At 44.6% G+C, this 16,738-nt stretch overlaps 1 pseudogene across 1 annotated transcript; it reads right to left on the bottom strand.

The window, feature by feature from the left end:
• Positions 1–87: 87 nt before the first annotated feature.
• On the bottom strand, positions 88–3,948 carry LOC143630721 (small RNA 2'-O-methyltransferase-like; annotated as a pseudogene). The gene is made up of 9 exons (XR_013153227.1): positions 3,566–3,948; positions 3,419–3,490; positions 2,880–3,328; positions 2,481–2,702; positions 1,603–2,399; positions 1,170–1,321; positions 977–1,093; positions 761–895; positions 88–677 (listed from the first exon to the last, which is right to left on the bottom strand). The product of XR_013153227.1 is annotated as a small RNA 2'-O-methyltransferase-like (transcript).
• Between the last annotated feature and the right edge of the window lie 12,790 nt (positions 3,949–16,738).

The following is a 16,738-nucleotide window of genomic DNA, read 5'->3' as shown; positions in this document are numbered from 1 at the left end:
ATTTTGGTAAAGTCGTGGATTCGGTATCAGTTACGGAAATAGACCATTGAGTTCCACCCCAAATTAAAATAAGTAACTACTAGCAAACAGCATTAGGATTTAATAATCACTCCAAGTCAGCATACACTAACCCAATGGATGTTCAACAATAACTAAAAATTACCCAAAATAGTTGACACCCAATCTTTCAAATTCTAATTAGATTTCATAAACCAATGGTTAGTTAAATTAAACATAAATCCAAGTAAAACTTCATATTTTAGTTACCTCCCCAGTCCCAAATAACATCATACGGCACAGCCGCCAAATCTCTGCCTTCCGGAAGCTCAAACCCCCCGCTTGAAAACCGCAATCTGTGATGCAAATCCAGGTTCCAAACCTTCAGCCCCACCAACACCACTAAACCCAACACTGTAATTGTGTTTTTTAGCAAGGTCAACCGCCCAGACTTGAAACTGCTCTCGGGTCCACTCGAATTTGTGGTCAAAGTTGCGGAATTTGCATGGTTTATTTGGGTTTTTATCTTCATCTTCTTCTTGGGTTTGAGTGGTTGATTTCTGAAGTATTACATTGTATTCATAATTTGGAGTTGACACAATGAGAAGTTTTGGACAAAAGGAGCTCAACACCACATTGCCAAATATAGTTGCTTGTTCTTCAGGCATGTGCTCAATCACCTGCCATAAAGTTTTACTAAATAATTAACCAAGGACACGTGATGCAGGTTTATCGCGTATAAGAACTGCTGAGAACTAATTACCTATAAACAGGTCCCGATATCACAATCATACAATCGAGAGTCGAAGGTTGTGATTGAACCGTCCAAAAGAAGAGCAGATTTTAGACCAGTAGTTTGCACTGGATTGGTGGAATTGCTTAGCTTGGAATGAAGGGTCTGTTTAAAAAAACCACAAAATATCAAAATAATATTAATATTATTTAGAACTAGTAAAACAATGTGCTAAATATACATTACCTTTGCTGCACGAGCTAGGGCTTTTACTGATATGTCAACACCAATAATTTTTTCAAGTGAAGTTGGATAATCTAATAATGAGTCCAATAAGCTTCCGGAGCCACAACCAAAGTCAACCTGTCACGAAACCAACAATAATCTCAGTTCATATGTTCAGAGATTTAAGTCATAAGATTCAGATTTTAGAAGATACCAAGAAAGTTGCAGAAGATTCTTTAATGTGTTGCACTGCGTAATTAACCCGTTGTTTTGATAAAGAAGGGCTAAACAAGGCCTTTTCCATTCTATCTTCCAAGGGTTCGGTAACTCGCAGCAAAGTTATGCAATATTCCAGGCTGCACTCGCCTATTTTACATAAAATTGATAAAACTAAAATGTAAAAAATTTAAAATTAAAGCAGCAATAATGAAAAGCTGTGCAGTTTCAACCAATTTAAGTAAACATTTGTCCACTCGGATTATTATACTTTATTGATTAGATCATTTTAGAAGAATGAAAACACTGATAACCCATTTGGCCTGTTTCATTTATGAAGTATTTAAACGACCAGTTGTAGATAAAAACTACCCCATTTTCAAGTAAACGATTGGAAACCAACTCTATGACAAGCCAATAATCAAGCTCACCTGATGAGAGTAACAACAGAACTCGTACTGGATCACCATTGGCTGCAAAAATCAACTCATGAGAAGGCAACTCCGCTTTAAACCGAGCCGATTGACCCACGCCCATCTGAGCCACAACTACCTCAAATTCAGGGATAACAGCTTCACTTCCCAACTCAAATTCAAACTCATCATTTTTCTCGATAACTTCTTTTTCTCCCTCATTAACCAAAGACACACTGTAGCTTAAACACACTAAACAACCACTCGATGCAAACACTTCAGTGTCTAAACCTTCTATATTATAAGAAAACTTGGTATCCACACTATTCGATTGCTTTATGCCATTAGTTTCTAGTAAGTTTTTATGCACAAACGAGAAAAGATTCAACTCTTTTGAGATATGTTCAGGATAGAAGTCAAGATCAAGACCATTTCAGTATGAAGTCAAACTGCCAGGAACATTCAATTTCTTTAAGTAGTTATTCAACCAAGAAATAATTCTTGAAGAAGCATTCTGGATAGCATCAGTTTGTTTCTTGAAAGACTCTTGAGGATAATAATGTAATATCAAATCCTGACCCTTGGAGAATATTTTCACTTCACATCTAGAAGTTTCTTCAGGCGCATCTTTAGTAACAATCAAAGAGAAAACAGGTTCCGGTAATCGATGCTGGCGACAGAACATACAGAGAATTTCCCTTGGATATAAACCCCTCCAATTACTCCGGGTCCCGAATTTTGGAGGCAATTCAGCTGCAAGTATTGCCTCACGTGATAACTTATATATCCCAGTGGGTACTTTACTCATAAGTAACCTGAACCATCAAACGATAACCGCCTTCAAAATGTGACCCTAAAGAAAGTAGTTAAAAAGCAAAAGAATGAGAAATAAGAACCTGTAATATGTTCGGGGAGATACGTCTTCAAAGAAAAGATCACAAGACTTCCACAAGTATCCAATAGTAGCCAAAATAGCATCCCCGTATACATCTTGACCAGATAAATAACTTGCCCGTGTGTTTATATATGATCCGTTTTCAAAATCTCCTTTATCCAACTGGTGTGAATTAGGATCATGAGAATACAACCGTGTTTCTGAAGAAGATTTTCCAATGCACCTGGATATAAATAGGCAAATAATTTAACTAAAAGATATTTTATTGAATTAACAAAAGAAGGTATAAAAAAACAAAATCTCCTGATTTGGATACATTTTACATTTCTATTATAAAATACATGCAATATATTTAACATACTGAAATGAAATGCATATAATACTTATTTGACTGACATACCTGGAGAGCAAAACCATAGAAGCATCTGCAGCTCCAAGTTCTCTAGAAATGGCATCCATGTAATACTTATTGGCAGATACATCTAGAGTCAAAGGCTCAACATCCTTTTCAACCAAATACAGTATACGGATAGCTTTAACATGCGTTTCTTGATCACAGCAAACATCTACAGATTCCAAGACTTCAGGAGGGTACGGACTTGTTCTTTTCAACGACATAAACTCTCTAGAAACAAGTACAGGTTCAGGTAACTTCGTCGCAGCATCCATAATTATCGACATTACTTCCAATGGTTTTGACTCGGTTTCAGGTTTAATTTTCTTGCACAAATTAGTAAGCCTAGAATCAAAGATAGTCATCACAGAAATAGGGATGAAACCGTTAAGAGAGCCTTCTCTCTGCAAAGCTGCTCGGAAGTGGCCACTCAGTGGATGACAGATGGAATAGAACTGTATACAGGATATAAATAAACAAAATATTAAGAAGTATGAATAATGCATAGAAGGTGTAGAATGATGTTTAATCACATAAAAAACTACCTCGTTTGAGAATAAATAGGACAGACGAGAAACCAACTGATCTGATGCATCTTCAACAGGAGGATCAGTCAACTGCAAAAGAAGAAATAACAGTAAACTAAAAACATACTTTTATACTTAACATACTGATCATAAAAAGTAGCAAACCTTCTCTAGGGCTTTTTCAGCAGCAGATTGCATTGCATCTTTCTTTCTTTTAAAAACATCTGACATGACACTAAATTCAGGAAGTTCCAAGTTGCAACGGTATAAGCAAGGACCTTTTTGTGGAATAGCCAGTCCAGGTAATCCGTTTGATGAATTATCTTGAACTTCTTCTATATTATAGCGAGCCTTATCCCCGAATCTTTGGTGTATAACAGCCTTAGGATTGACATTTTCCTTCTTTGATGAACCTCCTCCTACCATTTTATACTTTTCTAATATAAAAACAACTCTTCCTCTTCTTTTCTTACACGATTAGTTAGCATCTGCATGTATCAAACATACATATTTAAATTACCAGCAAAACACATGCTCATTTCTTAAAAGAGTAACGTAATTTTAAATGCAACCCTGCTTGATTTGAAAGAAAAAAAAATACGATTCACCTGCCATGGTAGAAGCAAATGTTCTATAGAACAAATTTCCCCTAGTGGTGTAACGATCCGAGCACGGGCTCGAGCTTGGCTCGTGTTGACTTACAAGAGCCCAAGCTTGGCTCTTTTCTTTTTTTCTCAGGCTCAGGATCAGCTCATGCATTGTTTTTTCAAGCTTAGACTCGGCATGGACTTGGCTCGTTTACATTATACACGTTTTTAATTACTTATATATTTTTCAATAAAAACCTTACACGAGCCAAAGCTCGGCTTTTTTCTAAAGCTTGGGATCAGCTCATGAATCGTTTTTCAATCTCGAGCTCAGTTCGTTTACTATTTATTAATTAATTTATATACTTTTCTGATCATTTTTATATATGTTTAGTAAAACTTAAACGAGCCAACAAGCCAAAGCGCGGTTTGAGCTCGTGTAGTGTAAAACTAAGCCATAAAAGTCCGAAAAGGAAAAACATAAAAATACACAAGGCTCATTAAAAGTTTCGAGCTTTTTATCGATCAAACATTAAAGAAGATCAATATATTTCCATAAAAAACCTAAAAACTAGAAAGCAAATGTTAACAAAATTGAAGCATAAGTAACCCTAGGCAAAACACACACAATTCATAAACTAGTTGATGTTTAATTACACATCTATCGTCAAACGGTACACGCACTGAGATGATCTATTACTCGAACAAATGGTAGAACACGGTGTAAATATAATAAATAAGCAGTAATAATCGATATGAGAGAGTACAGTAAGCTGTAATGTTCAAGAAATTAAACTAATTGAGTGATCGGAAGCAAGTTTAGTTACCTGCTGCTGTTGCTGCTATGCATTTGCAACGCCAAGTGATGAAGGGTTTGTTACCGTACAAAATGATTCGATGCTGCTGCTGCTGCTGCTGCAGAGTGGGGTTTGTTTGGTTCGATTTCCAAAAAGCAAGTGAAACGTGTTCTTGGGGTTTTATTATTATTATTATTATTATTTAGTCTTTATAAAATGTAAGACACGGATTGATCAGACTTGGTTATTTACAATAGAGTCGGTTTCATTAATCAGGTATGGGTCCGAGTCAGACAAATATTCAGGGGATCATATAGATATCTTGAAGGTGGTTCATAGTTTTTATTTTCTTTCTTTTTCGAAAAAAATAATAAATAAAAAGTAAAAAAATGTTTTTAACAATGGTTGGAGCTAGTTCGGTAGCTGTTCAAAGACTCAATCAGCTCTAGAGCTAGGAGTTCTTTGTTTAGGTTGAGGAAAGTTCTTTTGGTTAATCTTAGCTACTACCCGACCTACTAATCTTATCTCTTAAAGCAGTTATTGACGTTATGTATTATTTTTTCTATCTTTGTTTTTGTTGACTACACTCGAGTAGCAGCCCGAAATGGGAATTAGACTTCATTCACTTAATCACTTGTAACATGGGATATTTTATATTTTTATGTATGTTAATTTATTTATTTACGTACAACTGGATCAAAGTAGTGTTGTATTAATTATCAAAATGCAGTTTCATTCTTAGTGAACATATAACACTTAGTCATGAGGTATACACTAACCCATCTTAATTCCATATAAGCTCTACATCATCATTTTTTTCTCTTTCACTCTATGTCATTTAAAGGAAATGGTTTAACCCATTTAACACATAATTAATATAACAAATCAATACATAATTAATACATATTGTTCCTTTTAACCCGTTAAAAGCATAACATATGGGCCTTTTTAACACACTTAACACAAGTGGGAAGTGGTTTAATCCATCTTTAAAATGTCATGTCACTTTAACCAATGTAGGGGTTAGAGTATACCACATGGCCTTATACGTATCTACAATGATTTATCATAAAATAATACTCCACAAGACTAATCAATAATGAAATCAAGATGTGTCTTCTTAGTACTCTCCATTCAACATAAACAAATTTCGCGAAAACATATTTATTTTTATAGCTTAGTCACTTTAACTAATAGTACGAGGTTTAGAGTTCGTGCTTTGTCAAGCAAACACCTTTGTGATATTGAAGAGGTAGGTCCCAGCAGGGCTCAGTTGGTCCCGCATGACTCACCTTGAACAGGGATGTCTGCGCAAAGACCATCTACTCCCGCAGGACCCACCATGCTCAGAGAAGCCTACGCGCAGTATGCAAGCTGCATACGCAGGGAAAAGCCTCCCAATGGTAAAGTAACCCGCCTGTTCCCGCAGTTGCGGATACAAGCCATCAGGGAAGGCTACCCGCACAGCATAGCTACACGCATAAGGCTTAACACTTACAAATATTCAGTGTCACCTGAAAGAATGAGCAAAGGCGGGAGGGGGAAAACTCCCGCCAAAATGGGCCAGTCCGTATGATGGAGGATCTTTTGCGTGATACCTAACGAGGTAAAGACAAAAGATCTGACCAAGAATGCGACAGCTCACTGACAGCAGCGTGGCAGACAGCACGCCACAGCACTGTGACCAATAGCCGCCGCCTGCCCACCAACTCCTGCCAGACCACGTGCCTAGCCTGCAGTTGGTAGAAGACGAAGAGTGCACGGCACGCCTGCTCTGTGTCAGCCGCTACCTATCCACCACTCACAGGTAGGGCACGTGCATAGGTTACAGTTGGTAGCGTGTTGGGCCGGCTAAACCCCTTGGAAACCCACCTTCGGCTATAAAAGACAGCAAATGGTATTATCATTTCATCATCTACTATCTCGTATAACTTACTTGATAATTGCTTTAATAGTATTCATATACTTTAATATATTTAAAGAGCAATATAGACTGATTCTCACGCCGGAGGGTGGTCACAAGGAGGAACCCCCCCCCTTCTCAGTGACGAGCTTACGGTGTCTGTTTTGCAGGTTCCCTGAAGTACAACTTACTCTGCTGGACCTAACCTTCGAGGGAAACATTACTTAGCCCCCAGATTACCCATAATCTGCCCGGGGTCACTTAGTGTTTCTTCATTGGCGCCATCCGTGCATAAAGCTAGAACTACATCTTTCTCCAGTTTTTCAAAACTTCCAAGATGACTAGAGAAATTCCGGTAACCACAACCCCAGCCACTGGGGTAAACACCGGCAACACAATGTTTACAAACACTACCCCAGCCACCCAAGCTGGGGCAAGTGAAGTACATTTTACGAACACTACCCCAGTCACTCATGTAGGGGCAAGTGGAGTAAATATTCCACTGGGATTCACTGATGCCCAGCTGGAAAAACGAACTCGAGCCCCTCGCCAAACACTTGATCAAGTGAAGGCATGGGCCGAGGCACGTCAAAGAGAATTTCAGGCTGAGTTGGACGAACGCTTGCGTTCAGTCCAACAAGCTGAGGAATTCGGTAGTACTCGCCAGCACCTCAACATGAGTAGTGAGTACGAGTACTCAGACGACGAGAGGGAAGACTCCGACACCGACGCGAACCCTCGCCATAGGGCGAAAGGGAAGCGGAAGGAAACGGATCCCCAGCCAAAAAGGAATTTTGGGGAAGCATTCCAACCAGTCACGGAAAAAAGCTCGCGTGACTTCTCCAAGGCCTTTAGACCTACTGCCACAAACGCAGGAAGGTCAAAATTTGCAAGGGACATTGCAGAAGCAATCGCCCCGAGGAGTGCCAAACAAATGTCCAACATTGGCACATACGATGGTCTATCCGACCCAGATGACCATCTGAACAGGTTCATTGCGGGGGCAACCGTCAGTAACTGGACGGAACCCACGTGGTGCTATATGTTCCAGATGACTCTGGTAGGAGCAGCCAGAGCATGGTTCGACCGTTTACCGGTCCACCACATTTATGACTGGGCAGACTTCCAGAACAAGTTCAGTCAACAGTTTAGTCAACAGAGGAAGCACACTGAGGAGCAGTGGACGATCCTCAACTGTGTGAGAGAAGAGGATGAATCCTTACTGGACTTCATCACCCGCTTCAACTCCAAGAAGCTGAGTCTGGGCAACATCAGCGAAGACCTCGTTCGCGCCGCTTTCATTCAGGGCGCTGAGTACCCAGAACTTATCCGCACTCTGACGGGTAAAGACGGCATGCCATCCACATGGGATGCCATAATGACGGCAGCCAAGCGCTTTGCCGAAACGGAGAAACAGCTGGGAAGAGATCTCCCCCAGAATACAAACCTCTACACACAGAGGACAAGGGAGAACAATGTGAGAACCGCCCGGCTAAACAAAAAGAGGCGGCAAGGTATATGGCAGTCAAGGATAAACTTTGACACCCCCTCAAGCTCTCGCCCTCTGGTTGGCGGAAGGGACAACACGCACCCTTCGAACCGGAAAAACCGTTGGACGCCACTCACCAAGAGCGTCACGGAGATATTTGCCACGGAAAAACTGCCATGGCCAAAAGCCCCAGCGATCCGACAGAAACCCAATGCGGATCAAAGCAAGTCCTGTGACTTCCATGGGACAAAGGGCCATAGCACTGAGGAGTGCACATCCTTGAGGGACATCGTCGAGACATTCGTCAAGGATGGAAGGCTCGCACACCTCGTGGCATCTATCAAGAAAGGAGGAAGGAACGACAACAGGTACAGGGGTAACGGACGAAAGCCTGTCGACATCAGCATCAACATGGTCCATGGTAAGGTCAGAGGAAGAAAGAGACCGATGACCGAACCATGCGCATGGAAGGAAGCAGAAGTACGCTTCCCGCGAGTGCCGGGAGGCCCAAACAAAGAAGGCCCCATTGTCATTAAAAGCCAGCTGGGGCACTACATCACCTCCCGCACCCTCGTTGATAATGGCGCATCGTCGACAGTGATGTACAGGCAGTTCTTCGACAAGCTAGACGATGAGGACAAGGAACGCCTGGAGACGGTCTACGCTTCAATGGAAGGGTTTGACGGCAGCGTGAACACTCCCTTGGGCACCCTATCTTTCCCCGTCACTCTCACCGATGGGAATTATTCACGCACGGAGGATGTGGATTTTGTTGTAATGAAAAAACCACATCATACGTATGACATCCTATTCGGGAGAGACGGGATGGCAAGATTCAACGCCGTGGTATCCTCAGTCCACGGCATGATGGGATGGCCAACAACTGAGGGCGTAGCGATGATCACGGGCATTCCCCAGGTATGCATCGCATCTGTCTCCTCTAAACCCAAACCGAAGATGGCCAAACAAACCATCACTGAACCTGAAAAGTGGGCATTCAATGGGAAATATCCCGATCAGGCCGTTACCATTGGCCCGACAATTGTTGATCCAACACGCACCTTACTTAAGCGCTTACTGCAGCGAAACGCAGACATCTTCGCGTGGACACCAGCCGACATGACTGGTGTACCCCGGAGTAAGGCAGAGCATAAGCTCAAATGCGATCCGGCCGTTACGCCGATCGTACAAAAGCGCAGAGTAATGGGGCCCGAGCAAACCAACGCGTGCAGAACCCAAGTCAAGGAACTCCTTGACGCGGGCATCGTGCGCGTTAGCAAATATCAAACATGGGTTGCAAATCCCGTAATGGTACCGAAGAATAACAAACAATGGCGCATGTGCATAGATTTCAAAGATTTGAATAAAGCATGCCCCAAAGATTGTTATCCGTTACCAGAAATTGATCTCAAGGTGGATTCGGTGGCACCATTTCGCCTTAAATGCTTCTTGGATGCGTATAAGGGGTACCATCAAATCCACATGGCTGTAGATGACCAGGACAGAACCGCCTTTCGGACGCCCGATGGCACATTTTGTTATAAAATGATGCCATTCGGACTTAAGAACGCGGGGTCCACGTACCAACGACTAATGGACAAAGAGTTTCACACCCAAATTGGGAGAAACTTGGAAGTCTATATGGATGATTTGGTCATCAAAAGCCCCGAGCCAGAGGCGATGTTGAAAGACATTGAAGAAACTTTCAACACGCTCAGAAAGATAAACATGAAGCTCAACCCGAGCAAGTGTTCATTTGGGGTGGAAGAAGGGAAGTTCTTGGGAGTCATTATTACTAAAGATGGCTTCAGAGCGAACCCTGAAAAGGTCGAAGCCATTGTCAAAATGGAATCACCTACCACCATAAAACAGGCTCAAACACTGAATGGACGACTAGTCGCGCTTAACCGCTTTCTGGCAAACCATGCGGATAGGTCGTTCCCTTTTGTGTCAACGCTAAGAAATTGTTTAAAGAAAACGCACTTCCGCTGGACACCAGAAGCGGAAGCAGCTTTTCAGGAGATTCGATCACGCCTGATCGAACTCCCAACACTCACAGCACCACAAGCGGGGGAGGAGTTAATCCTATACCTCTCCGCAACAGATAGAGCAACCGGGGCAGTCCTGCTTGTAGAACGAAAAGGCATCCAGATGCCAATTTATTATGTTAGCCGCGTGCTGGCAGACGCGGAAACCCGGTACTCTACCCTGGAAAAACTAGTCTTGGCACTTATACACGCTTCACGCAGGTTGAGACGATATTTCCAGGGTCACCCAATCACCATTCTCACCAACTTCAAACTCTCAAATGTTCTAGGCAAACCCGAGTTATCGGGACGTCTAGCCAAATGGGCAATTGAATTGGGAGAATATGCGATTCAATACAAGCCGAGACCAGCCATTAAAGGCCAGGTCCTGGCTGATTTTATTGCAGAAGTCCCCGCTTCACGGGAGAAAGAGTGCCAGGAGGAGGTTCAACCCTCCCCAGCACATGAAATCGATGAGGTCTGGCGACTCTATACTGATGGAGCAGCTAGTAACGAGGGTTCAGGCGCAGGGTTAAAATTAGCAAATCCAGCAGGCCAGGAATATACTTATGCTATTCGGCTGGATTTTCCAAGTACGAATAACGAAGCTGAATATGAAGCATTCCTGGCCGGATTGAGGATTGCGCGTAAAATGGGTGTAAAAAATTTGGAAGCCCATGTAGATTCCATGCTAGTGGCAAACCAAATAAACGGGACGTACACGGCTGTGAACGACACAATGGCCCTGTACCTTGCCCAGGCCAAAGCCATCATGCGCGATTTTAATGATTGTAAAGTGATACACGTCAAGCGCAGCGACAACAAATCCGCGGATGCGTTAAGCAAGCTTGCATCACTGGCCTTCACCCACTTGGGAAAGGACATCCGCGTTGAACTCCTCGAAACACCATCAGTCCCGCACAAGGAAATTTGTGTCATCCAAACCGGTACAGAAACATGGATGACCCCAATAATAAAATACCTTGAAGCAGGAACGTTACCAGAGTCAAAGTCACAGGCAAGAAAACTACGCTGTAAAGCACTGAATTATCAGCTGATCAATGACACCCTTTACAGACGTAACTTTCTTGGCCCGTTGTTAAGATGCGTGGACAACCAAGATGCTGACTACCTCCTAAGGGAGGTTCACGAAGGCATCTGTGGAGTACACGCAGGCCCCCGCGCTGTGGTAGCCAAGCTAAACAACGCGGGATACTTTTGGCCGGGGATGCATATGGACGCGTTGGCATACATCAGAAAATGCAGATCTTGCCAGCTTTACGCACCCAACACGCATCGCCCGAAAAATGAACTTGTTCCTGTCACTTCCTCGTGGCCATTTCAGAAGTGGGCCATTGACGTGACAGGCCCATTTCCTACAGCAGCTGGGAATGTTCAGTTCCTAGTGGTAGCCATTGACTACTTCACCAAGTGGATAGAAGCGAAACCTTTAGCCCAAACAACCGCCAAGCATATCAAAAAATTTATTTGGGAATTTATCATTTGTCGTTTTGGACTTCCACAGAATTTGGTAAGCGATAATGGCACCAACTTTGCTGACAAGAAGCTACAGCAGTGGCTGAAAGAACTTCAAATCACCCACACCTTTACCTCAGTGGCACACCCGCAAGGTAATGGTGAGGTGGAAAGAGCAAACAAGAGCATCGTCGAAGGCATAAAGAAAAGACTCTTGGAACATAGAGCCGGTTGGGTGGACGAGCTTCCACACGTCCTTTGGGCAAACAGAACGCTGAAGAAGACCAGTACGGGAGAAACCCCGTTCAGTCTCACTTATGGCACTGAAGCCATGATCCCGGTCGAAATCGGTTTACCCTCACCAAGGGTCTTAATCCAACCAGAAGACAACGATGCGGAAAGACGGTTAGACCTTATGCTAACCGAAGAGCGCAGAGACTTAGCCGCCGTGCGTGAAGAAAACTACAAACGTCAAATGCAAAAATACTACAACACGCGGGTAAAACTCTGCAACTTCAATGAAGGAGACTACATACTGCGTAACAACGAGGCTTCGAACCAACAACGCCCAGGAAAGTTAGCCCCGATTTGGGAAGGGCCATACGTTATCAAAGAAGTTCTGGGAAAGGGCGCATACCGGCTCGAAAGGCTCGATGGCACTCCCATCCCTAGAACATGGAATGGAGCTCAATTACGCAAATGTTATATGTAGATCAATTCCAACTTGTAAAGAAAAGGCCTAGAGCCACTTCTAATGGAAATGATTCTCCTTTCATGATGTATTGATAGCTTGTAACCTACGAACTTCCCTTACGGGAAGAAGTAGTTGCGTGTGGAAGGTGGCAAAACCCGCATAAACACAACGCTAAAATGTTTAAGTTCTAAAGAAAACCTACACGCAGGTCAGATTTCGGTAAAGTTTAGCCATCCTTGAAGTGCAAGTGACGGTCTTACCCGCACAATCACAAACAAGGAAGCAAAACTTTAACTTACCATCTACCACGTTAAAAGGTTAACTTATGAACACTTAAAAAGTTCTAAGGAAAACCTACACGCAGGTCAGATATAGGTAAAAGTTTAGCCATCCTTGAAGTGCAAGTGACGGTCTTACCCGCACAATCACAAACAAGGAAGCAAAACTTTAACCTACCATCTACCACGTTAAAAGGTTAACTTACGAACACTTAAAAAAGGATAGGAAAAACCTAGACGCGGTCAGATGAAGGTAAAAGTTCAGCCATCCTACCAAGTGCAAGTGACGGTTATACCCGCACAATCACGAAAGAGGAAGCAAAACTTTAACCCGTCATCAACCACGTTCACAGGTTAACTTATTCTAAACACTTGGAAAATTGCTAATTTAAACTAAGTACGCAAGTCATAAGTTTATAAAGCAAAGAATCCAATCGTATATTTCAATGATATATTACAACAGTGGCCGGGTAATTACCCGCCTAAAAGAAATCTATACAAAGCTAAGTCTATCCTAGCAGTGGGAAGGGATCTTCAGGATCAGGCTTCAGGGCCACCTCCGCTTGGACCAACACCGTCAGAGCGCGGCTGTCCAAGGAAAGTCTTAAGGATGTTTAGCCCATCATCAGCAGCAGCAGCTTCATTCACCTTCTCCACCACCGGATGCGGGAAGGCAGCGTACTGGTTCACTGCTTGGTCATAAGCAGCTGCAGTGTTAACATTGAATAAAGGGAAGTTGGAGGGCGGAAAGCCTCTCTCAGCAAACCCTAGACCAAGCAGGAAGCCAGTCTTCTCCCCATCCTCATGAGAAGCGTTGAGGGCTGCGCTCATTGCATCGTCGTAAGAGGTCTCTGAAAGGACCCGACGCACAACCTACAAAAGAAAATTACAAGTTAGAACATTTTCTAATTACAAGTAGAAAGAGGAAAAAAAAAAAAAAGAGGATACCTGAGGCAACGCTTCTCGAAGCAGCCATTGGAGGGTAGCTTGACTTTCTTTGTAAACACGTTCGGCTCCGCTTTTATCAAGGTTGGCAAGTTGAACTTCCTTGGCGGCAGCTTCTTCGACGCTTTTGAGTTTCCTTTCAGTGCGGTCAAGCACCCCCCTCTGGTCAAGGATCTCCTGCAGCTTCTTGGCATCTTCCATTGCCAAGGCGTCGTGAGCATGCTGAAGAGCCTTTAATTTACATTTAAGCTGCTCATTCTCTTCGCGAAGTGGCTCAGCAACAGCTTCAGCCTTGGCAGCCCTCTCAGTTGAGTTTCGCGCAGTCTCCTTGGCCAGCCGAAGCTGTTCATTCACAGCTTGGGCAGCCTTGGAGCGGGCCTCGAGTCGCGCCTGGACTTCAACCTCGAGGGCCTTGAATGCCTTCTCCTTCTCGGCTGCGGCAGCGGCCAACTGCCGGTTCTCCTCCCGTAGAGCCCGCGCTTCAGATACATCTTTGGCGCGCGCTGCTTTTAACTTGTCGTTTTCACGACAAAGCAGCTCGACGCGGGGCTGCGTCCGGGCCTGGAGAACCCGAAGCTCATTGGTTAGCCTACCCTCTTGGTAGCTAGCCATGGCTTCCCCCAACGCACCATGAGGAGCAGCGTGGCGAGCCCAGTCCACGCACTCCACAGGGGTGCGAAGGGTTGTTCCTCGGCGTATGTTCCATCTTGGAACATACACTTCATTGGAATCCGACACTGCAAAAGAAACAAAGGCAGTTAGGAAAAGATGATAAAAATATATAAGGGAAAATTCCTACGTACCTGTAGGGTCAATAACAGGCCGATAACCGCCAAACCCATCACCTGAACCTAAAGGAAATCCATCCAACAGGTCAGGCAGACAGGAAGGTGGCATAGATCGGCGGGAAGCCCGGCGCATACCTGATGGTTCGGCCATCGGTGCCGGGGGCGCAGGCATAGTGGCAGCCGCTGTGGTTGCCATTGTTGGCGCCGCCTCCTCAGCAGCAGTAACCGCCGGCTCCGTGAGAGATGCTGTAAAAATTGCACTCACAGCCGGCGGAGACATCTTCTCAGCCGGAACAGCCTCAGGAAGGCTGGAACCAGCGGAAGCAGGCGCAGTCGCCTGGGTCGACGCCTCGGGAAGGCTGACCGAGCCTACCGTCATTGGCGGGGGAATACTCGCTCCAAATCCACCCTGGAATGCGTCAACATCCACACCTGCACAAACAAAAGTGGTAGAAAAATTTATTTGAAATAAATTAAGACAAGAATCATGATGGTACTTACGGGGTCTCTTGAGCTTGAACGTACGGACGAGCGGGGGCGAACCCGAGGGAACCGGCCTCTTGACACCGGTAACCGTCGTCGTCGTTTCCTCCCCGGAGGTAACAGCTATAGCCTCCGGAGCGGTGGTCTCCTCACCACCGGGTTTCCCCGCCACTTCTGCACTATCTGATTCTGAGTCAGATAGGACTACCGGGTCGGCCGTAGAGGCGACCTTCTCCTTGCCTTTCCCGACGGCAGCCTTCTTCTTCCGCACCAGCGGAGGATCTTCTGCGGATTCCTCAGAAGAAGACATGTTAACTCCAGCAGCAGGCACAGCATTGAGGGGTTCAGGATAGAAGATAGGCTTACCTGGCCGTCGGTGGCTCAAGATCTCTTGGCCCGGCGGGTAAACCTCCACGAACCGACCCGCGGTCTGCTCTAAGATGGGCAACTCGTTCTCGTCCAGAGCACGAGTACCCATCCGCGCAGGACCATCTTCCTCCCGCGGATTCAGGAGCGACTGAAGATCGTTACCCTCTGAAATCAACAAGAAAGTTAGAAAAAATCGAAGTCAGCAAAAAGAAACAAGACATACCATAGGGGACAGAGTTCGAACCATATTCGAGGACGATCGGAACCTTATCCGCATTCGCCGCCTTCCACACCCGGCTCATCCCCAGCATCACCATCGCCGACTCCGGAAAACGGAAAACCGGGGACTGGACCCGGGATATCTTCGCGAACCATTCCGCCTCCTCGTAGTTGATGGCGGGAAGGTTCGGAAGCGTCTGGCCATTCTTGAACTTCATGGCAATGGGGATGGCTCGAGCGGATATGAAGAAGAACTCTCTTCTCCATGAGCGAAGACTCCGCTCGGTGGTACAAATCTTTAAACCCTTGATACGGGTTGTAAGAGTGTACCACCCTTTGATGCATCTCCAAGTATAGAAGGTCATCAGGCGGTCAACGAGGGGCTCAAGGCCCAGTATCCGGCACACCCACTCAAAGTGCCGGACCTTGGCAATGGCCATGGGGTGCACCTCTGTCAGGTGCACACCGTGCCTCTCTAGGACACGGTACACAAACTTTGTCAACGGAAACCTAAGGTTCCCGTAGACAAAGAATGCAGCATAAACCCCGATCTTGCCACTAGGGGCATCGTACACAGTATGGTGGGGCTCAGGAAACTCAGGCTCGAGAGACTCGAGCATGAACTTCCTGACGATATACTGGTACAGCTCGACAGGAAGAGAACACTGGCATTCGCCAGCAGTCTTCTGATCATCAGCATCGTGAGAAGACATGGTGGAAGAAAGAAGAGATTTCAGAGTAATGCTTTACCGAAAAAGAGAAATTCGCCGGAAATTACTGGAGAAGAAGAGATGAAAGTGGAAAGTGTGAATTGCAAATAACCCTCTCCCCCTTTATATAGTAATCGCAATTAATGCGATGAATTTAATACGGAAGAGAGAGAAATCAAAGGTGCAATGAAACTATGACGCGTGGCAAAGGCAAGCTGGCAACAGCTGTCAAAAGGACGTGTGCCAGAGATTTCGCGGCTACGCGCCCGAAATCCCGTGCCCACGCGCCTGAAAAAGCAACTGGAATGACCACATAATGTCATGTCACCATAACTTCTGGCACGTCCTGACACAGTCAGAAGAAACCGTCGCACGACGTTTGAGGTATTGGGTTGTTATCCATCCACCAACTCTTCAAATTTCAAAATTTAAAAATTTGAAGACTAAGGTTCAAAAAAGTAAGCGGGAAAATACCCCTTACCTTGGCAAACAAGTAACCATAAGCCGGGTGTGGGTACAGTGTAAAGGCAAAACCCTTCACATACCTAACACCCGCAGGGAATTGAAGCCAAA

The sequence above is a fragment of the Bidens hawaiensis genome, unplaced genomic scaffold (genome assembly GCF_021521415.1).
Source record: "Bidens hawaiensis isolate Kalapana, Puna unplaced genomic scaffold, B.hawaiensis_p1.1 tig00005780_1, whole genome shotgun sequence".
Lineage (NCBI taxonomy): Eukaryota > Viridiplantae > Streptophyta > Magnoliopsida > Asterales > Asteraceae > Bidens > Bidens hawaiensis.
The sequence above is the reverse complement of the archived record's forward strand: the minus strand, read 5'-3'. Positions and strand labels throughout refer to the sequence as shown.